Below are 24012 nucleotides of genomic sequence, written 5' to 3'. Positions count from 1 at the left end.
TATGATATTGCATATACCTGGGCTGGTGAGCACAAAACAAGTATAGAATCAATTAACATCATGTGTTTTTAATATTGTATAAATGGCAGTTGACAATGATATATAAATACAGTACAATGAGGGTAAAAGGGGTATGTATATATAAGGTTTGGTAAAAAACTGTAACAACATAAATAAACATTCAAGGAGGTACTACAAAACATTTGTGTATGCCAGGTGAAACTTGTGGGTATATTGTTTGCCTCATAGACTCGACGCGTTTCGTGAATTACATTTTTCACTTCCTCAGGAGCAGGTATGGTAATGGCATCTAAAAATATATACACATATAAATGTGATATTACATCAAATAAAGGAATGTTTTGTAAAATTAGCGCAAGAAACTGAAGCTTACACATGAGTATGGAATGTCAGTCAGGTGATGGAATCGCCCGGAATTGAGTCCCCAATGGGAACTGAGAAAGCGGCCTCCACAAACACAGCCAAGGCGCAAGATCCATGGTGTGGTAAAGAAATCAGGAAGAGGTATTGAAGGGCTCGATTTGGTAATAGCATGACACTGTACAAAGAGATATAAATATGCATATATGCATAAATCAAATCAGTGATCCATACATAAAATTCATAAGCATAGAATGGTAAAGAAAGATGAGCCCAAACCAATGTAATCGTCCTTTGGCAGGAAGTGCAAGATTGGGATTGTGGGAGATATAGTTTCTGGCAGAGAGCTGATCATTGTTTGGAGAGCCGAGGAAACTATCCTCCCAAAAGGCTGAAGGGGGAGCGGAGCATCAGGGGAGAATATATAAAACCATCTGCGCTACAGCTTGAAAACTCTCTTGCTCCCGGGACCCATTGAGTGCAGATCAGCTTGCTGAGTGTGTGACTGACGGCAGATGCGGCCTAGTGCACAAGGTCTGACCCGCTCACAGAACTCAGCCTCAGCGAAGCGGATGCTGATCGCTGTACTGTGGATGCTTTCATAGTGTTGCTTAAGGATACAGAGTGGAGGTCGTTCGGACATCCTGTGGTGGCAGGCTGTTCCCAGATGCCGGGACGTGGGCATTCACGGATAAACAACTCAGAGTGAGAGAAGGCATGTTTCAGACCGCGTGTATAACATCTCATCTTTTACACTGACTGCAGACATTACAACAAACATCAATTCTCTTAGGATTACAATTTATCCTTTGTTCCTCTTTGTTATACTAAACCACAGTGGAAACTGTTTAAGAGCTCCAACTGCCGGTGAAGAACGTAGAAAGGCCTTGCTAAAGAAGGGACATTGATACACATAGTTGTTAAAGGGGACATGTTCTAGTTTATGGTTATACTGCTGAGTAGTATACTGATAGCATAAATTAGCCTAGAATTCTTCTTTAAGCTTAAAGTTTTCCATTAATCTGATATTGCTGCATTATTCTAGGAAGTAGCTATACATGCTTAGAAGATAGAACGTTGATTCACTACTGTACCTTAATATTATAACTTACTGTCTTACTTTCTGTTGTTTCTGTGTCGGTTTCGCTGAACCGTGGTGGTTTAAGCAGGGATTCAGATGAATGACATAATTTCACTTGCTTACTCACTGAGTAAAAGTCAAAACTCATTGGTACTGTGTCAGTATAATTCCTAAAGGTGTACGCACAATATCTGAACCTAGAGTGTCAGGTGGGCTGGACGGTCATAGTAGTGCTAAAGAACACCCATTAACCAGCAACCCCCAAGGGGGCAGTGCTACATAGTAAAAAGAAAAGTTTGTTAAAATGTGACCAACCAGAGCTACACAATAATAGGCAATATAACTGTTTACAGTACTCCTAACCAACTGTGTCCATGAACAAAAGAACAAGCGTAGCTGAATACACAGAAGTCTATTTAACTCTTAAGGCAGCAATTCTTGGAGCAGGATACACATGCACACCAGGTCAGAGCTGTACTATCAATTTCCAGGTAAAGCAAAATAGTCCTTTTACCAACAAAGCATCACAATGCCAACTAGGGAACCCAATCATTCGGAAATCCTGGGCACTCCTCCAACAGGCATGAAATAAACCATGGAACAATGCAGGAATTCTATCAGCCAGGTCAGTGTAACCTTAAAGCAGTATTAAACCCAAAACAAAAAAAATTATTCTACTGCAGTCTACCAATCAACAATTAGATGTGGTGGCTGCATCAGTTTTCTTTTGTTTGGGTTTCTTGACTAAAGGATTCGACAACCTATGTCCTTCAACACTTAAAATAAAGACATGGACTGCGTGTCACAGCAGCCAATTTATTAAGAAATAAATTAGTTAACATCACATTCATATTACAATTGATTAAAATAATTTCAACAATGCAACCAGGAGAGTGTCTTCAGGTGTCCTTAAGGCACAATTTTCACAAGAATGGTCCATGTCCTCAGCCACGCCCCCCAACCAGCCCCGAGATGTTACGACCTCACAAATTCTTCCATTTTCCCCCAGGGTCCGAGATACTGATAGAACCCCCAATATCCACCCAAGTGGAAGCGCCATACCCTAGATGGGCCCCCCAATTTTGTAACAATGTAATTAATCCTTAACCCCAAAAGGCCCCCTGACCCACCGCACAAGCCTGAGTGACACCTCACCCAAGCGAGTCCCTCCACACCTGCAGTGCAGTCTGCAGCTCTTCCTGTAGGCCCAGTAACCAGACATCTGTGCCTACACCACTCAAGTGAACACCATATCCCTCCAGTAGTGGACAGACTGATCCTCCAGTTCCAGGTGCCAAACCACAATGCCTCCAAGTCTAGCCACAAACCTTCCTATCTTCCGAATTCCCACATCAAATGTAAAATGTCAAATTTGATATCTCTCACCAGATCCGTGGTAGCTCTCAGCCCCATGTCATTCCCCCGACATGGAGCACTAAAACATTTGGGGGTTTGTCAACACTTGAATAATATTAGAATTCAGGGAGAACTCAGCCCCACATAACACCTCTATTGCCCAGCTGTTTCAAGATAGCCTCTCTACATTAAATGTCAAGTTGTCTCACTTCAGGCCATGCGTCAGGCCAGATTGCCCCCCAAAAAACATAAGAATCTCCCAAGATCCACACAAGGCACTGAGGAAAGCCTGCAATAAGAAAACAAATAGAAAACAGAGCCTCAACCAAAAGCCCACAACAAATGAAAGAACAACTGACAATATTACAGCAAGTGTGGGTGAACATAAATCTTGAAACGGTTTGACTCCCAGCGCCCTATACATCTAACAACCTGAGGACTCAAATCCAAACTAGCTACCTCCGTAGCTGCCCTCACACAGAAGGAATGAGTAATAACTGAGAAACTGTTCTGCCCGTCCCTGCCAGACGTCTGAAAACAGCCAAAAACTGAACATGCAATAAGGCTGATCCATCCACATGCTGCAAAAAAGGACCATGTGCAATCCCCCTCACCTCTATAAACCGCTTCACAGCAAAAACCAGGCAAATCACTCTAAAAAATGACACAGTCACCACTTTTCCTAATTGATCAGTTTTCAATCTGCTACTATGAAGCCCTCAAGATTTCATCTTCTGCACCCGCTGTGGGAATGGGATGAGTTATGAGACTTTCCCTTTGTATTGGTAGTTAAGGAGGGTTGCCAACCAATATTGATCCTTTTCCTTGATGCCACTTATTCTTGGGTCCTTTTGCAGGCTTTGAAGCATGCTTCAATGCCTCCAGAAAAGCCAGAATCCTCCTCCTCCTACTCCTCCTCCTCTCTCTCTCCTCTTGTGTGTTCTGTGGCAAAGGAAGAATAAATTGTGCATAAAGCGGTCCTTGAGAGGAAAGGAAATCCGCCTCCTCCTCCCTTTGCTCTGCCTCGAGTGTCCTGCCCATATTGCCACGCAGAGTCTGCTCCAGCAGTAACACAACAGGGATTGTGTCACTGATCCATGTATTGTGACGGCTCACCATCCTTGTGGCCTCCTCAAATGGTGGCAGTACAGTGCATGTATCCTTCATCAGCAGCTATTGGCGTGGGGAAAAAAAAACACCACCGCCAAAAAATAAAAGCAGAGCCGGCCTGAGGCTGTCATTGTTCCATACTCACACAGATACTCATTGACGGCCCTCTGCTGCATGTGCAGCCGCTGCAGCATTGCCAAAGTCATGTTCAACCTGGTGGGCATGTCACAAATCAGGCTGTTTACAGGCAGGTGGAATTCCGGCTGAATTTCAGCCAACCGAGCATAGGCTGTGTATGAATGCCTGAAATGGCTACAGACTTTTCTGGCCTGCTTTAGCAGATCTTCCAACCCTGGGTACCTATTTAGGAAACGCTGCACCACTGAATAGAGGACATGTGCCAGGCATGGCACATGTGTCAACTTTCCCTGTCTAAGGGCGGACAGGAGACTTGTGCCATTATTGCACACCACTATTCCTGGCTCTAGCTGGCGTGGCGTGAACCACCACTGGGCCTGCCCCAGAAAAGCTGCAAGAACCTCTGCTCCGGTGTGGTTCTTGTCCCCTAAACACACCAACTGAAGCACTGCATGGCACCTTTTAGCCCGACTCATTGAATAGCCCTTTTAACGCTTAGGGGGTTACTTGTGGTGTGTAGGACAAATCAGCAGAGAAGGGCATGGAGGAGGAGGAGGTAGAGCTGACAAATCTCACATCATCCCCACTAGCTGTATGAAGATGTGGCAGCATGACAAGCTGCAGCACTGAACCTTGTCCTGTATCCTTCTGAATTGCAAGCAGAGTTACCCAGTGTGCTGTGAACTAAATATAGTGTCCATGACCATGCTTTCTGGACCACGTGTCAGCAGTAACATGGATTTTAAGGCTGCCTGCCTTGCCCAATGATACCACAACATTGTCTTCCATGTGATGGTACATAGTTGGAATGACATTACATGAAAAGAAATAGCTACCGGGAACCTGCCATTGTGGTATAGCACATTCTGCAAATTCTCAGAAGGGGGCAGAATCGACCTGACAGGAAGGCAGAAGTTGTAAAGCCAGCAGCTTTGACAAGCTTGCATTTACAGTATCTCACAAAAGTTAGTACACTCCTCACATTTTTGTAAATATTTTATTATATCTTTTCATGTGACACGTGAGCATCTGTGGGGCATCCTCAAACGGAAGATGGAGGAGTGCAAGGTCTCTAACATCCACCAGCTCCAAGATGTCATCATGGAGAAGTGAAAGAGGACTCCAGTGGCAACCTGTGAAGCACTGGTGAACTTCATACCCAAGAGGGTTAAGGCAGTGCTGGAAAATAATGGTGGTCACACAAAATATGGACACTTTGGGCCCAATTTGGACATTTTCACTTAGGAGTGTACTCACTTTTTGTTGCCAGCGGTTTAGACATTAATGGCTGTGTGTTGAGTTATTTTGAGGGGGCAGCAAATTATATATTATATAAGTTGTACACTCACTACTTTACATTGTAGCAAAGTGTAATTTCTTCAGTGTTGTCACATGAAAAGTTATAATAAAATATTTACAAAAATGTGAGGGATGTACTCATGTGAGATACTGTAGATGATGGGCATGTGGGTGGCAGTGATTGTATTTTTTTTTTTCTTCACTGCAGCAGATGATGCAGGGAAATGTGCTGCCTATAGTCTACAGCTGGTGTGCTACTGGAACCTGGGACACCCTGTACTATACCATCCTTCCTGTCAGTGGAGAATGCTGAGAGATTATGAGGTATAGTGGGGGTAGACTGAGGAGAGTAAGGAGGAGGAACAGAATTGTGTCCCTTTTGTGTGGCTTTCAGGTGCGCTTGCCAATGGGCTGAGTGGTGGGTGGTTAAATTACTTGTAAAGCATGTGGTACCCAAATGGCTGTTGTTTTTGCCATGCTTGATGTGCTTGAGACAAAGTTTGAAAACAGTTTGATCGGCTGCACATGTGCTAAAAAAGGCCCAGACAGCTGAGCTGCGGAAAGGGTGCCAGGAGATAACAGCTCCACAATATGATGGAATAGGGTAGCTGCTCTCTACTCTTCCATAATGGCTGCCTCGTTGAGGTTGTGCCTCACCCTCACTTTCCTCCTATGCTCTATCCAGCACCCAAGCCTCGTCTGTGACCTCATGATCATTATCTCCTCCATCCTCATTAGCACTGAAGACAACTTGGCAATACACTGCAGCTGGGGGAACATGACTGCCAATTTATGTATCAGTGTTCTCCGTAGGGTCATGTTCCTACCTTCCTCAATCTCAGAACCAACATCTGAATCAAGTAATGGCTGTGCATCCTCAAGAAGCAAGTAGCTGACGCTGTCTTCAAATAACTCAGCTGACTTCTCCATGCCTGATTCTCGAGCTATGGCAGGAATAGCTGTGGACAAGGAGGCAGATTTAGCCACATTAGCAGCTGCAGTGGACTGCGCACTAGTCTCTGCTTGGGTGATGGAGGATGAGGAGAATGAGGATTGTTTAGTAAGCCAGTCCACCACCTCTTCTGCATGCTGTGGCTGGATAGCACGGGCAACATCACTAAACAGAGGAAATGATGCCCTGCCTGAGGACTGACCACGTCCACCTTTGCCTGAGGATACATACGCTGCTGGCCCCCTCACAGTGCCATGGGAACATCTGCCTTGTTGGCCTCTCAGACATGATGGGGGGTTGCTTATTAACAAAATGTAATAAAGATGTGGAAATGTGTACATGGATGCACTTTAATCAATGGAAAGTGGTGTTTGTTGCACGTTACTCACTACACAGGCACACTCCACGACAAACTACAATATACTGCAGTAAAACTGCACTAATGCAAAGAAATATACTGCATTAAACGTGCATAAATATACTATGTTAAACGGCATGTAATTCACTGAAATATACTGCGTTAAACTCGCAGTAACGCACAGAAATATACTACATTAAACGGCATGTAACACACAGAAATATACTGTGTTAAACGGCATATAATGCACTGAAATATACTGCGTTTAATGTGCAGTAACACACAAAAATATACTACATTAAACAACATGTAACACACTGACATATACTGCATTAAATGTGCATTAACGCACAGAAATGTACTTAGTTAAAAGTGCACTAACGCATCAAACTATAATGCAGTAAACCTGACCTGACAAAACAAACTGCCACTAAAGTAAAACTCACTACTCACTATCACTAGATTCACACCAAAGTACAAATGAACTAGATTCACACTAAAGTGACAGTAAAGTAAAAATATATGGTCACTACACTCACACTGACTGAACTATCACTAGATTCACACTAAACTGATATTCTACACTAACAATAGAATTGGAATAGCACACTATAGCACACTAACTCTCTAGTACAGGGTTTTTAAGCTATGGCCCTCCAGTTGTTCAGGAACGACAATTCCCATCATGCCTAGTCATGTCTGTGAATGTCAGAGTTTTACAATGCCTCATGGGATGTGTAGTTCCACAACAGCTGGAGAGCTGTAGTTTGAGGATCCCTGCTCTAATAACACTGAATCGAGCCCTGTTCTATCTCATTCAATGCCAATATCACACTACAAATGGCAACTATTGAAATAATACTTTATGGTGTGGAATGGGACTAAGAGCAATGAGCCATAATTGGATAGAGTCATCATTACTTTCTGTAATCATGGCTCTGACAGTGCTCTGTGCTCTGATTTGGCAAAGCTTTCATTGCTTCAGCCAATCAGGGCTACCAATGCGCTGTGCGGCGGTGGTGAACAAACGGTCGAATGCCCTGGTAATTTGGGTGTTCGTCGAAAGGGCGAAAAGCCAATGTTTGGCCCAAACTCATGATCAGGCCAAACCATCTGCCCATCCCTAGTCCCTGCCAGCTCCTGAAGCAAATCAAATGATACTGGGCATCTAGTATCCAGTACCATGTCGAAATCCTTTCATTACATTTTTCACCATAAAGTCGTCGATAACATCACTTTGGTAACATCAAGGCCATGCTGCTGAAAAAGGAAAACTAAAATGACCAACCTCTTGTTCATATTTGATACTTACATGCCCAGGGTAAATTCCGTCCCAATTAAATATAACCAGGACAAAAACAACCACCACAGTTGCTCGGGACAAGGAATCCCTCACTGCTCTGCTGCCCGCACTAGCTTCCGGAATCGGTCCCACTTTAAACGAAACAAAGCATCAGCAATGGAATTCTGCATGCCAGGGACATGATTAGCTTTCACAAAACAATTCAAACTTAAACAACGAAGACCAGCAAGGTGCCGCTGTAAGCGTACCACAGGTGGCAAAGAGGCAGACAGACTGGACACAACATCCACCACCCCCCATGGTATCACAATGAAAACAAATCTGATGATTCCAAAACTTGGAACCCCAAATATCAACAGCTACCACAAATTGGAAAAAGCTCAAAAAACACTAAATTGCTCAAGAACCCTGCTGCCCACCATTCCTCAGGCCATTCTGCCATGCACCACGTCCCCTGACTATTCCTCCCCATAACCAGAGCATCCCACAGCGTCTATACAGGTAAATGTTAAAAGCCGACAAAGCTGGGGCCATCCACAAGGACGTCTCATTATAGGAGGTCAGAAACTCATCAAAACCAGCAGATCAGCCTTATGCTCATGCGAAAGTTCAATGAAATGATGCAGCAATTTCACCCCTACAGTAGCTGCGCTGAGGCGACAGCAGAAAACGTGCCCCATTGGCATGATGCTTCAGGTGAAGTTAAGCTTAACTAGCAAAGACTGCAACTGTCAAAGCATACCTTTGTTCGCCTTCCTGGCCTCACCATCCAAATGCCGCAAATCCTCCATTTTGTGAAGCAGCAAGCGACACTCCATCACTTGCATGGCAATGACGTTACCCAAGAACATCATCTCCGCGGAAGGACCTTCTGTTTTTCCAGGTGCCAGGGGGATTCCAAACTATTTTGCGATATATTCCAAAGTATGCAGTAAGACAGAGCAAACCTTGGAATTCGGGGGACCAATACAAATTAAGTCAAGGAAATTAAGTCAAGGTCATGTATACCCGATCGCACCTGCATTTCCATCTGTACTACCCATTCCAAAAAGGTACTAAAAGTCTTAAAATATGAGCAAGAAATACACCGATCAGCCATAACATTATGACCACTGACAGGTAAAGGGAATATCTTGTTACAATGGCATCCGAAAATTGGTGGGATATAATAGGCTGCAAGTGAACATGTTGTCCATAAAGTTGATGTGGTGAAAGCAGAGAAAAATGGGCATCACAGTTTGTTGTGTATGGGGCTGTAAAGTCCATGGTGACCCATGTCCACAGACAAAAGCTTCTACAATGGACACATGAACATCAGAACTGGACTATGGAGCAATGGAAGAAGGTGGCCTGGTCTAATGAATCACGTTTTATTTTGCATCATGTGGATGGCCGGGTGCGTGTGTGTCACTTACCTGAGGAAGAGATGGCACCATGATGCAGTATAAGAAGGCAAGTCGGCAGAGGCAGTGTGATGCTTTGGGCAATGTTCTGTTGGGAAACCTTGGGTCCTGACATTTGTGTGGATGTTACTTTGGTGTCCATCCCTCAAAGGGTCAGGGCTGTTTTAATAAAAGGGAGCCATACTCAATATTAGGTGGGTGGTCATAATGTTATGGCTGATCAGTGTAGAACAGTCCATTGGGAGACAACAATCAATAAAATACTACCCGCCCCAAAAACAACCCAGCAAATGTTGGCTCTCTGAATGGACCAATGCGAGACAAAAGGGAGATTCAATATGCATCTTGGCCATCAATGCCACCTGCCCTTAACGCTGTACCCAACTGACAGCTGTATTGAGGGAGGTATAAGGCACAAAAGTCAAATTAAGGTAAGCCAATTAGACCCACATGGGTTATCATTTGATGTATTGGGACCGTTTGGAGTATAATATTTATTGAATAATGGGTGGTTTACTCTGCAGGTTTTGAGGAGCCTCCTGAATCTACCCCTTGAGAGGAAATAACCCTTTCCACCTAGGGGGATCAGCTGTATAGATATAGCAGCAATATACCTTCTATGCTGATAATTTAGTGGCCACACTGACAGCTGGGATCTACAAGATATGTGCACTCCTCATGCCTGTTATCAACTTAAAAGGATTTCTGCTCGTTAGAGTAAGTCCTGGTCTACCATATAGCAAACCTTTGGGTCCTCACAGACCCTTATGTGCCTCTTCCCCTTTCCCATATTGATTATGTTTTTTTTCTGACAGCTCTTGTTAATCCAGACACTTAGTGCTGATATTATCCTTGGGTGTATATGCATACATAGTGCTCTTTAGGTATGTATGGTTCTCTGCTACTAGAATTAGTTTGCAGAGATTTTTTCTTCTATATACACTTATATGTATATACAATTGTTTTTTTACCAGTGATATGATTTTTATTATAGTCTGCCGCCCACACTCACCTGTGACACAGATTTGTAGGCCTTGCCTCTTATCCAACTGATGAGTCTCAGTAGAGTTCATTATAGTGTTTTTCTCCCCCTTTCTTTTTGGGTGTTAGTCCTTGGAAGCTGAGGGTATTGGGATTTTTTAACCTTACCAACATTGGACCTTTATGTCTTAGGTGAACCGGGTCACTTGTTTATCCCACAAGGGTGGATGCATGTGAATTGATTTGTTGGACATTAGTGTATTAATAAATTAATTTTTCGTTTTGTAACAGATGATACAGCTTGTTCTATTATACTCCTGAAGAAGCGGTCTATCCACGAAACATGTTGAGTGTCCCTGACTCCTGTTTTCTGAGTGGCTCCCCCAGCTAGGGGAAGCCTGGGGTTGTTAGTCTATTATTACTAAGCTGTATGTTATGCTAGCTATGTATTTTTAGCCAACTGCTAGTCAGGCTATATGAATGTTGTTTTTAAACATATTATGTATATATATATATATATATATATATATATATATATATATATATATATATATATATATTAAAAAAAAACAGTTTGCTGGCTTTCTTGTGCATCATCTTTAGAATAGGCTTCCTTCTGGGATGACAGCCATGCATACCAATTTGATGCAGTGTGTGGCGTATGGTCTGAGCACTGACAGGCTGACCTCCCACCCCTTCAACCTCTGCAGCAATGCTGGCAGCACTCATACGTCTATTTGTCATAGACAACCTCTGGATATGACTCTGAGCATGTGCACTCAACTTCTTTGGTCGACCATGGCGAGGCCTGTTCTGAGTGGAACCTGTCGTGTTAAACCACTGTATGGTCTTGGCCACCATGCTGCAGCTCAGTTTCAGGGTCTTGGCAATCTTCTTATAGCCTAAGCCATCTTTAAGTAGAACAACAATTATTTTTTTTCAGATCCTCAGAGAGTTATTTGCCAGGAGGTGCCATGTTGAACTTCCAGTGACCAGTATGAGAGAGTGAGAGTGATAACACCAAATTTAACGCACCTGCTCCCCATTCACACCTGAGACCTTGTAACACTAACGAGTAACATGACACCGGGGAGGAAAAATGGCTAATTGGGCCCAATTTAGACATTTCCACCTAGAGGTGTACTCACTCTTGTTGCAAGCAGTTAAGACATGAATGGCTGTGTGTTGAGTTATTTTGAGGGGACAGCTAATATATATAAATATATATATATATATATATTGTGAGGGATTAGCTCGGTGGCGGGTGTGGATGACCCCTTGGGGGGTGCGTTTTCCCAGAGAGGTAGCCGACAAGTGCTTGCAAACAAACAGTGTGGTTTATTAAATGGTGTTTTCTTCACCAGGCTGTATGCAGCCAAACATCCAAAATAAAATAAAACAGAAAATAAATCCTTGCCTCTGTGGGCGGCTACCTTCTCACAACTGGAACCTGCCTAAGTGTCTGTCTCCAACCTACCGTCGGGCAGACTTCCTTGTCCTACAGCGGACACTCAATAGTCCTTTTATAATAGCTTCACAGGGCAACACAGTCCTTTTGTTTCTTTCACATCAACAGTTCGTCTTCTCACCTTTGAGACGTATTCACCCTTGGTTACCGTCCCGGGCACACATCACTCCGGGGGGTCTTCTCCCAGGCCCACACATCCTGTCGGGAGGCACACGCTGACTGTCCTCCTGCTCCCAGCCCACATGGCTTCAGGATGCAGCTTCTGGAGGCAGCAAACAATAGGAATTTCTCTGAACAAATTATAGAGCCTTAACTCCCTCATTCTGAACAGGTGAAGGCCTTTCAACTTCCTGCTGGCTAGCTCTGTAGCCAACACCCTAAATTAATTAATGGACTTTCTAAATCAGGTGGAAATGTATCTCCTTCCTGTGACTACATTCCCAGATTTAGCTGACTTCCTGTTACATACCCCCCCCTCTTGTTTCAACCCTAGGGTTGGGACACAGATTTCCAGGCACGCATGTGTCAAGCACTGCTGACTCACTGATAAGCCTCCTATTATCCTCAAGCTTCCGGATGAAACTGTTTTGTCATCTTCATTGACGGATTTCTCATAAATGCCACACAGTTTGTCTCTCATCTCATATACACATTCTTCAACTGCATTTTTGGCATCATTTCGCTCCTTCTCGTTTCTGTCATCTTCATTGACAGCTTTCTCATAAATGTCAGACAGCTTGTCCCTCATAACCGTCTGTCCAATCCACCACGGAGGACCGTGATCCATAGGCAACTCAATTGGGCTAGTCTTAATGTCTTCAACATTCTTAAGACGCCTCTCTCTGCAATCCATAAATGTTTTCCACAAAACTTTGAGAACCTTTGCTTCACTAAGCTTTGTTCCAAGTAGGGACTCTTGACATCCCTCTGTGACTTGAGTTGCCTCTCCATACAGCTGTACACAATCAATGACTTTTTGTTGTAAAAGGGAATGATCTTCCTTCTTGAGCTTTGCTTGCTCTAAGATGCTGTGCAGAGGATTTTCCAATTGAGACAACAGGCTGTCACACATTTCTTCAAAGTGACCCCTGTTCCTTTTCCCAGAGATATCAATATCATTCAAACATTTCATATTCATAGGCAGATCTGAAGCATTTGCACTCATCAACTTCTTAAACTTTTCGCCCTCCTGAGCGAGTCGCAGTAAAGGCCTACTATTTGATTTGATATTCAGTTTATATTTCTTGCCAAACTCTTCACAGAAGTAGCCAACCAGAACATCATCAACTTTCCTTCCACCAACATAGGGGTCAAAGGCAACAACACAGTTGAACCCAGCGATCTGGGTGGTATCCATTATAGACCTCCTCTCTGCATCAGTGAAGAAGCATGGAACTGCAACACATTCTTTTACAGGTTTCTTCAATGCACTTTCTGCTGAACTATTTGACCGCTCAAGGTCACCTAGTTCTTTTTCTCTATCTGAATTCCACATGGAATGCATCTCAAGATCACGATCAAACTTCTGCCACCCGTCTTTCACCAGTTCCATTTTGGAAACACTCCCTGAAAGGCACTTATTCATTTGCTTCACGTTTTCACCAACAGCCTTAGTTTTCTCCACTAGGTTTTCAGCCTGAACTGAGAAATCACCACATTTCTTACTCAGCTCCTTTGTTTGCTGAAGTTCTAATGATACATTTTCCAATGCTTGAAGTTTTTGAAGGAACGGTTTATTCCAAAGGGGTGATTCAAGCCACATGTCGTCACATTTCTGAGGCTCACTCAGGACAGACCCCAAAACACTGATCCTTTTAAAAACTGCATCAGGCACACTATCCCCTCTTTGGGACAGATCCTCTGTTGCCTGGAATTCCTCTTCCAGTTCCTGCAACGGAATCTTCATCTCTTCTACTTGCTGTTCTAAGGCTCGCTTAGACTTTTCTAGCTCCTGAACGCTTTTCACAACATCATCCTTGGAGCTGACCAATTCTTCCATTTCTGTACGCAGCTGTTTAACACTTTCTAGTTCAGCCTTACACTCTAGAGCTTCCTCCAAAGAGCGAGCCAAGAACAGGGCTTTGCTCTCGTTATCACGCACCTCCGTTTCTGCACGTGCGCGTTCTTCTGCATATTTTGCAGACACAGTCTTCTCTTCACCAAGCATCTGATCAAACTTCTTTTTCACATCTTCAACACACTGTAATGAACCAACGCTTTCTTCCATGCGTTTTTTCATATCCGCTATCTGAGCTTGCAATGTTGCGACTTGCTCTGATAGGTTTTTCTTTGCTTCCGCCTCCTCTTTTAATTGTTCCAGGAAGCCATTTTTCTCATCTTCCATTTGTTTGAGCTTTGTGCTAAAACTCAGCCTTTGACACCTCTCTTCCTGTAAGAGTTCCTGCGTGTCTTGCAGCTGCGATTCCAAGATAGAAAAATCTTCCGCAATTTCTCTAGATTTGCTGTCTGCTTGAGAAAGCTGATTTGTAACATTGTCCAACTCAACCTGCAGTCGGTTTGCCTTCTCTGACAGCTTAGCACACAATCGGTCACCTTCTGACACCTTGACTTGCGATTCCAGAAGCTGTGCCTCTACTTTTTCCCTCTTATGTTCACAATCTCCTTTTCCCTGCATAAGAGCCTTCACCTCATTGGCTAGCATCTGGGAATAAGAATGTAATTCTGCCACACAGGCTTCTTTCTCCTTTAACTGCTGCTGGACACGTTGGGCTTCCCCTTTCCAACTTTCACAGTCCGCACGCCATTCATTTACCACATTGCTCAAAGTAGTGAGCTCATACACAGTACTCAGTAATTTAGCCTCTCTTTCACTTTTCTCGTTGTCGCTGAGAGACAATGTCGATTTCAGAGCGACATTCTGTTCCTGCGACTCCTGCAGGTCTATTTTTGTAGCTCCCAAAGACTGAAGACTTTTTTTCAGCTGATTACGCAACTCCAACATATCAGCCATACTTTGCTTCTGCAAAGTCTGAATTTCACTTTCCTTTTCCATGAGGATGGTATCTTTCTCCATTATAGTCTCTCTGCGTTTTTGCAACTCGACCAAAAGAAGAGCAGTGGATTCTTCCCACTGTAACACATGAGACTTGAGTAGTTCATTCATTTCCTGCAAGTTTCTATGCTCCATTTTAAGCAATTCCAAGGCTTGTTCCTTTTCTTCCATTTTCCGTTGCAAGGCATCCAACTCAGTCCTGCACACATACTCGGTTTCCTCCAAACCGATGGCCTCCATTGGCTGCTGGCGTCTCTGTTTCCAGCCTGCCATGCTCTCTTGATGAGCCTTTTGTTGAGCTGCAAAGCTCCGTTGTTTCAGCATCTCCCCCATTTTGGGTTTACTTTTCATCTGAGCACACTGCGTCTCCATAGCGGTTTCATCAGTGTTGCTAGGGACAACAACCTTCCTCTTTAGTAGACTCTCTTTAGGCATGGATGGGGCTGGTTCAGACGGCAACATCCCCTCCATCCATAGAATCCGGTCTCTCATTTCATCTATCTTTGCATTCTTCAGGCGTTTTGAACGCCCCATCTTCAATAACTCCACAAACAAATTTTTCACAGTCCAGCAAAAATTTTTCAGACCACTGTCTCTTTAACACATGTAGTTTTTCTCTCTCTCTTGCAAGATCTCTTTTCCTGCACACACAGTTTGTGCAGTCACTTGCACCAGACACAACAAAGTTCATCAAATAATTTTGAGACCGCTGTCTCTTTAAAACACTTTTTTTTTTCTGTCAGGATCTTCTCTCCTGCACACATAGATTGTGCAATCTCATGCACCAGATAAAGTTCATCAAACATTTGCACTTCCTTGCAGGGATCTCTGCTTATGCCCACTGCATACCTCCACCATATGTGAGGGATTAGCTCGGTGGCGGGTGTGGATGACCCCTTGGGGGGTGCGTTTTCCCAGAGAGGTAGCCGACAAGTGCTTGCAAACAAACAGTGTGGTTTATTAAATGGTGTTTTCTTCACCAGGCTGTATGCAGCCAAACATCCAAAATAAAATAAAACAGAAAATAAATCCTTGCCTCTGTGGGCGGCTACCTTCTCACAACTGGAACCTGCCTAAGTGTCTGTCTCCAACCTACCGTCGGGCAGACTTCCTTGTCCTACAGCGGACACTCAATAGTCCTTTTATAATAGCTTCACAGGGCAACACAGTCCTTTTGTTTCTTTCACATCAACAGTTCGTCTTCTCACCTTTGAGACGTATTCACCCTTGGTTACCGTCCCGGGCACACATCACTCCGGGGGGTCTTCTCCCAGGCCCACACATCCTGTCGGGAGGCACACGCTGACTGTCCTCCTGCTCCCAGCCCACATGGCTTCAGGATGCAGCTTCTGGAGGCAGCAAACAATAGGAATTTCTCTGAACAAATTATAGAGCCTTAACTCCCTCATTCTGAACAGGTGAAGGCCTTTCAACTTCCTGCTGGCTAGCTCTGTAGCCAACACCCTAAATTAATTAATGGACTTTCTAAATCAGGTGGAAATGTATCTCCTTCCTGTGACTACATTCCCAGATTTAGCTGACTTCCTGTTACAATATATATACACAGTATCTCACAAACGTGAGTACACCCCTCACATATTTGTAAATATTTTATTATATCTTTTCATTTGACAACACTGAATAATTGACACTTTGCTACAATGTAAAGTAGTGAGTGTACAGCTTGTATAACAGTGTAAGTTTGCTGTCCCCTCAAAAACCTCAACACGCAGCCATTAATGTCTAAACCGCTGGGAACATTGGAAGTTCAACATAAAATAGCACCTCATGGCAAAGAACTCTCTGAGGATCTGAAAAAAAGAATTGTTGCTCTACATAAAGATGTCCTAGGCTATAAGAAGATTGCCAAGACCCTGAAACTGAGCTGCAGCACGGTGGCCAAGACCATACAGCGGTTTAACAGGACTGGTTCCACTTAGAACAGGTTGGCCATGGTTGACCAAAGAATTTGAGTTCTCATGCTTGGCGTGATATCCAGAAGTTGTCTTTGGGAAATTAACATATGCGTGCTGCCAGCATTGCTGCAGAGGTTGAAGGGGTGGGGGGTCAGCCTGTCAGTGCTCAGACCATACGCCACACACTGCATAAAATTGGTCTACATGGCTGGCATACCAGAAGGAAGCCTCTTCTAAAAACGATGCACAAGAAAGCCCGCAAACAGTTTGCTGAAGACAAGCAGACTAAGGACATGGATTACTTGAACCATGTCCTGTGGTCTCATGAGGCCAAGATAAACTTATTTGGTTCAGATGTTGTCAAGCATGTGTGGCGGCAACCAGGTGAGGAGTACAAAGACAAGTGTGTCTTGCCTACAGTTAAGCATGGTGGTGGAAGTGTCATGGTCTGGGGCTGCATGAGAGCTGCCGGCACTGGAGAGCTACAGTTCATTGAGAGAACCATGAATGCCAACATGTACTGTGACTTACTGAAGCAGAGCATGATCCCTTCCCTTCAGAGACTGGGCCACAGGGCAGTATCCCAACATAATGACCACAAACACACCTTCAAGACGACCACTGCCTTGCTAAAGAAGCTGAGGGTAAAGGTGATGGACTGGCCAAACATGTCTTCAGACCTAAACCCTATTAAGCTTCTGTGGGACATCCTCAAATGGAAGGTGGAGGAGCGCAAAGTCTCTAATATCCACCAGCTCTGTGATGTTGTCATGGAGGAGTGGAAGAGGACTTCAGTGGCAACCTGTAAAGCTCTGGTGAACTCTGTGCCCAAGACAGAGACTTAAGGCAGAGCTGGAAAATAACGGTGACCACACAAAATATTGACACTTTGGGCCCAATGCGGACATTTTCACTTAGGGGTGTACTCACTTTTGTTGCCAGCGGTTTAGACATTAATGGCTGTGTGTTGAGTTATTTTGAGGGGACAGCAAATTGACACTGTTATAGAAGCTGTACACTCACTACTTTACATTGTAGCAAAGTGTAATTTCTTCAGTGTTGTCACATGAAAAGATATAATAAAACATTTACATTTACAAAAATGTAAGGGGTGTACTTACTTTTGTGAGATATACACATATATATATATATATATATATATATATATATTTATTTATATATATTTTTTTTTTTATTCGCAATTTGTAGCTGCTTGCCTTGTATTCTACTTTAAAATAAATTATGTTTCTGCTCTCTCAACTAGCTATAGAATACTATACCATTCTAGACTGTATTACTCTATACTATTATTACTTAATGGAATTGAAAATCATAACTTAATAATTGTCTTCTGAAACTTACCCAACCTCAGACTGTAAGCAAGGATCTAGAATTTCAGAGAAGGATCCAATAATTTATTGAATTTCCTGCATTACGTGCCCAGGGATTTCACACAATAATATGTGATATATAATCGCTTTCTATCATATTGACAAGCTTTATAAAACTTCAGAAAGAGTTCTCCACTTCAGAATCCAGATGTTACCCAGTGAAAATTAATCACTTAGAGTTTTGGCTTAATTCTACACCTAGAGCATTGTGTTATAATTCCAGCTACAAAACCAACAGTGTGATACTTCCTTGCAGCTAAGAAACCTGAATATAATGGAATCCTATAGCAGAGGTAAATATTACATTTAATTATGTTTTGATAGCTTTTTCCTTGGGAACACTAGCACATTAGCACGTTTTAGGATAAACTTGAAGGACAATTTGGATTATTAGTACAGAAACAAATGCCGATAAATAAAAAAAAGAAGTATGTTTTCGGACCCGTTTACACTATATCAGAGAGCTGTGTTTCTCTGCATAAAAAAAAAATGCAGCTCTCTCCAAGGGCACACAGAAAACAATTCAATTTTATTGTGCCTGCATTCACACTTCCCCGCAGCTGTCACCTGCAACACTAAATTGCAACAATAAATTATCTGCAGCCTAAATCTAGCTAAATTAAAAAAAAAATCATCCCAAAGCATGGTATCTACATTGAATGAGAAGTGCACCTTGTGCTGGTATTATAATTTAAATCTTCCATCCTCTGCACTCCACCACCACCATACCCTAATGTTCTGGTTCTGCTGGAATAAATACAGCCAGTGGACCTACCAGAAGCACTCATCAGGAATGTAGACTATTCCTGCCCTTTCTGTGCCCCTCCTTGATTCATAGAAGCTTTTCTTTAGCTTCCATCAACGAAAAGCTCTCTGAATGAAGCAGCCAGGCCTTTTATTTATCCACTCATCTTCCATTCATACAGCACTATTCATTGATGGAAACTATAGTACAGCTTCCATGCATGGAGGAGGGGGGCAGAAAAGGTGGGCATAGTTGGCACTTTTGATGGGTGCCTTTGACAGCGGCCCATAATAATCCCAGCAGCACCAGCAGATTACTACTGACCTCTGAACAGAACAGCCAACAGCACAAGGGATGCTTCTCATTGAATGTACAGTAAGCACTATCCCTAGTGCTAATTTAAAAAAATAACTAAACTCAGGCTTTAAATTGACACTAGGTTATTTTTAGAAAAAGTATATTCAAGTATGTATTCTTAACTCTAAACATTTCCTTCCATAGGCGTGCGCAGGGTTTGTGTCGGGTGTGCCTGAGCACATCCTAATCACTTTGTGCAGCGCCAATTCCACCTACTGCTTGGGCCCCATATGTGCTGCCGGCTTTCCTTCCCTCCTATTCCTGCCGGCTTCTGTGGAGGATGTGTCAGGATGGAGAGTGGGGGAAGGGGCTGGTAAATATGTAATTTCCTAAAAGATTACAGTGAGTGATCGGTACTGATCCTTACTGTGTCCATTCAAAACTGAAGCATAGTAAACTGTGTTTGTGAAGGAACAGCTGCTTAGCACAGAGCACTTCCCATTCATTCATTGTCCAGTGCAGCTGAGGCTGCAGAGAAAGGGAAATCTCTGTCTTTAAAGGTGAGACATCAGCGGTCCGTTTGATATTTCACTAAAGTCCCCCAACAGAACTCCTAAAGAAATTGTAAACAAAATAAAAAATACTATAAAAATGAACACCTTCTATTGCTCTCAATCTCCTCCAAATCTCCAAATTTATTTATTTTTTCTGCTGTGATCTGACTTCCTGTTAGAGGGTGGCTATGGTCGTTCTCCGTGGTCCCACTGTATGTAGGAATTTAGCAACCCTCTCTCTTGTTCTTGAGATGGACTATGGACTTTGAGTGTGCATAGAGACGTGTGTATGATCGCATCTAACGTTCGCTGCTCATTCCAAACAAGCAGAACTGAGGTTCTGGATCTCACACAGGATATTACAAGGAGGCAGAAAAACACAGTAAGAAACGATTTCATGAAAAATAGAATACAGGGGCAAGTAGTGGATGTGTATGGATTCTTTTTGCAAAATAAGGATATCATTCAGTGTCACTTTAAGCACAACACTTGCTTATATAGATTTGTATCTATTTAGTTTTTATAGGGCATCTAAAAGACAAAATGTATTTATTTCAGTAAATAGTGATTAACTTTGGGTTTGCAGTTAGGAGAATGAATGATTTAGCAGCAGTACAACCGCCACCAATATATAACATGACAGTACGTGTGCTTGCAAAACATCTTTTTGGCCTCAATTCCCCCAATTCCCTATTCCAGAATGTTCTACTGTACAGGGGACTGCAAGAGGCTGATTTCAAGTAAAACTAAAGCTCTTACACTATGGAAAAAAGAAAGGGGGATCTCCTGTACCCTTGCCAACATCCCTATTTATAGATACATGGAAAACATTCCCCCCATTGAGTGGGAATTTATAGGCAAATTTAACAGTATAAAAAGTTACAAAATATTCTTTATTGTAATAACATCATGAAGGTAGTAAAATTGTTAACCACTTGCCGACCAGTCACGTTGACTGTACTGCGGCAAAGTGGCTCGTTCCCGCCCAGTGACGTAGACCTACGTCGCTGGACTCCTCCCCTTGTGGGCGGCGTGCGCGCACGCCGCCGGAGGCTCGCTCCCACTGTATTCAGTCACAGTGGGAGTCGGGCCAGGGGAGGAGCGGTGGCGATCGCCGCTGCTCTTCCCCGATCGTCGGGGAATCGAGTCTGGAGATCCGCCCACTTGTGTAAACAAAGCGGGCGGATCGCCTAAGTGACAGACAGGGTCAGATTGCAGGGTTCAGCATAGCTGAACCTGCGATCTGTCCCTGTGTCACTCAGTCACCTCCCCCCACACACGTTAGTAAGCACCAGGCATACATTAACCCCTCCCTCTCCAATAAAATTAACCCCTTCCCTGTCAGTGTCATTTTTACAGTAACAGTGCATATGTATAGCACTGATTACTGTAGTAATGTCACTGGTACCCCCAAAAGTGTCAAAAATGTCAGTCAAGGATCCGATCTGTCCGCCGCAATGTCGCAGTCCCGCAAAAAAAATCGCAGATCGCCGCCATTACTCATTAAAAAAAACCCCAAAAATGACAGAAATCTTTCCCTTAGTTAGTAAACGCAATAACTTTTGCGCAAACCAATCAAAATACGCTTATTGTGATTTTTTTTTTTACCAAACATAGGTAGCAGAAAACAAATTGGCCAAAAATTTTAAAAAAAATTAGATTTTTACATTTTTTTGGGGGGGAATTTCATATAAAAAATGTGAAAAACGTTATTTTTTCAAAATGTATGCTCTTTTTTTGTTTATAGCGCAAAAAGTAAAAATTGTACAGGTGATCAAATACCACCAAAAGAAAGCCCTGTTTGTGGGAAAAAAAGGACGTAAATTTAGTTTGGGTACGGCGTCGCACGACCGCGCAATTGTCAGTTAAAGTCGCACAGTGCCGAATCGCAAAAAGTGGCCTGGACGTAAGACAGCAAAATCCTCCAGTGGTAAAGTGGTTAAAAAAAATACAAATTTCAACATACAGTATCAATACAAAATGTTACAATAGTGAACACAGTACAAGAGTTGTTGTAATGCAAAAACACTTAATTTGCAGAGGCTCTGTATGAGTATCCTACGCATTTCAGAGACAATGGCTCCTTCCTCTGGGATAACTTTGCAGGCAACACAATATATGCATACACAACATAATAATCTGTAGAAGGATTGAAAATACATCTTTTGAACATACAAAATGAAACATATGTGTAAAGAAATATAGGGTCATGTAGTACTCACACAATAGACAAATAACAGGAATTGGACCATGTTAGAGATTCATAAACATGGTCCCACCATATCAATGTGACCCTCCAACATAGAGGGAATAAGGGGTCTCCAAATCAAAATGCAGTCCATCAACAGGCAGACACTGAGACTGCCTAACGCCGACAGAAAAAGGAGGGCTCATGTATGCATATAACAATCAGTGAATGTCTTTGATAAATACCACATTAATATCTATAAAAAGGCAAGAAAAATTACCCACCTAAAAATGAAAGAAGGGAGAGGAAAAACGTATTTTCCAAAACTCTAGCAATATCCATAAAGCATTAATTGTTCATATTATATCCCAGAAAAAAGGGAAATCTATAAATTATTTAAAAGTGGCAGTATATATATGAAATATCAACCATATTACTATATCATAAATGGCCCATAGATGGTAACATTGCTCATAGACTGTGGCCATTTCATTAATAATCAAAAGGGCCAACATATGAGAGCCAGATTTATCTATTTTAAATCTACCTCCAAAATAGGTCAAACGTGTTCCATATTGTACTGACTAATGGAGTCAAGTACAGGATTCGACTCAAAAAACAAAAATATCCCAAAGTACCGTCACAAGAAAAAAATACTGCTTACTTAGATATTCAGCGTCATTAGGGAAGCAAAGATGTGTGTTGTTCACCTGGCAAGAATGCATTGCCTGAAGGAATTAATCCATATACAGTATATAGGGCCAGCAATCTAAAATGTATCCGCTGCACCTGCAGTCAAGCAGGTGCCTCTCATCAATTTGGGGGATGTGTGCCAGTTCTCTCTTCCCTGAACAACCACAGAATTGATCCCCTGGGTAATCATTTTATTACCTTTATGATGCAATTACAATAAATAATATTTTGAAACTTTTTATACTGTTAAATTTGCCTAAAAAGTACCACTAGATGGGGGAGTGTTTACTCTTACACTAGTTGCTTTAAAATATATAGATATATTTTTTAATAAACACAAGCATACATATCATTTTTTTTTTTAGTTTTTTTTATACACCTGTTTTTTTTTTTTTGTACACTTCCAATTTAACAACAGATGGGTCTCCCGCTGTAATCAGAACATGGGGTAAAGGCAAAAAGGTTGTTTACCTTTAAAGGGAAGTTTTGCTGACTTATACTAGAAAGGGTTGCGCTAATTAATGTGACAAAGATGATAATAATTATTGAACAAGAATTAATAAAATATCCATATTCCTCAAAAAAAGTCCATATATTTGTGTATGAATAATAGTGAATACAAATATACAATCGTGTAGTTCTTCAGTGAGAGAAAGACCAACACCCCCACTTGTGAATCCGTCACCAAACATAGATGGCTCCTTACTAAACAATATGACCATAAAGGTCTTCAGTGCTTGTGATAAACACCAACAGGACCTCTGGATTAAGAGACAGGCTCGAAACTGCACTTCCAACTCCAATGGCTGTATGGCCGGCTCCAGAAGCACAGGGCCCCTGACACTGCTCTCCCCGCATACAGGGGCCCTGGAGGGGGCAGAACCTGTAGAATACAGGGGGGAGGCAAGACCATGCGGGGAGAGCAGTGTCAGGGGCCCTGTGCTTCTGGAGCCGGCCATACAGCCATTGGAGTTGGAAGTGCAGTTTCGCTATTGACTGGGTTTTTAAGCCTGTCTCTTAATCCAGAGGTCCTGTTGGTGTTTATCACAAGCGTTGAAGACCTTTATGGTCATATTGTTTGGTAAGAAGCCATCTATGTTTGGTGACGGATTCACAAGTGGTGGTGTTGGTCTTTCTTTTACTGAAGAACTAGACGATTGTATATTTGTATTCACCATTATTCATACACAAAAACAGTATCTCACAAAAGTGTGTACACCCCTCACATTTTTGTAAATATTTTATTCTATCTTATCATGTGAAAACGCTGAAGAAATGATACTTTGCTGTAAAGTAGTGAGTGTACAGCTTGTATAACAGTGTAAATTGCTGTCCCCTCAAAATAACTCAACTTACAGTCATTAAAGTCTAAACCACTGGCAACA

Source organism: Pelophylax lessonae (genome assembly GCF_965119305.1).
Source record: "Pelophylax lessonae genome assembly, chromosome: 2".
NCBI classification, from domain to species: Eukaryota; Metazoa; Chordata; class Amphibia; order Anura; family Ranidae; genus Pelophylax; species Pelophylax lessonae.
Note: the sequence above shows the minus strand (reverse complement) of the source record.